Source organism: Cryptomeria japonica, unplaced genomic scaffold (assembly GCF_030272615.1).
Source record: "Cryptomeria japonica unplaced genomic scaffold, Sugi_1.0 HiC_scaffold_254, whole genome shotgun sequence".
In the NCBI taxonomy this organism is placed as follows: domain Eukaryota; kingdom Viridiplantae; phylum Streptophyta; class Pinopsida; order Cupressales; family Cupressaceae; genus Cryptomeria; species Cryptomeria japonica.
In genome coordinates, this window is record NW_026729076.1 from 162,501 (window position 1) to 163,010 (window position 510).

A 510-nucleotide genomic window follows, 5' to 3' on the forward strand; every position below is an offset into this window, starting at 1 on the left:
GTCGGAGACGAAGAAGCAACCTTCAGTGCAAACGTAGCACTCTTTTGTGCAACCGCCCAAACAACGCCCCCTCTACCCTCTGTCGAAACACTCGGCATTGCTGCTCCCTAAGGTGAGCTTCTCCTCATAGGCAATTCCGCTCTTATCCGGTCACGTTTGTGTGCCCGAATTTCGCAAGGCAACCTCCATGGGACATGGAAAAGACTCGAGAAGAGAGCTCGCTCACGGGAGAGAGAAGCCAAGGAGACCACGAGAGTGCTGAGAGTGGGACAGCGCTGAATAGGCGGGAGAAGCCTGCGCGTATAAACGGAGATATATATCCAATTGCAACGAAGGAACGTGCCAAAGATCGAGAACAATGGCAGAAATGCTAGTAACGTGCACTTCGGGACCAACGCATCACCGGAAGACAACCGCCAAACATCGAAAGAGTCGCGATGCTCCGCAACCTACGTGCAAAGCGGTCGCACACCGGGTAAGGGAGTGAGAGCCCCAAACATAGCTGGGCGA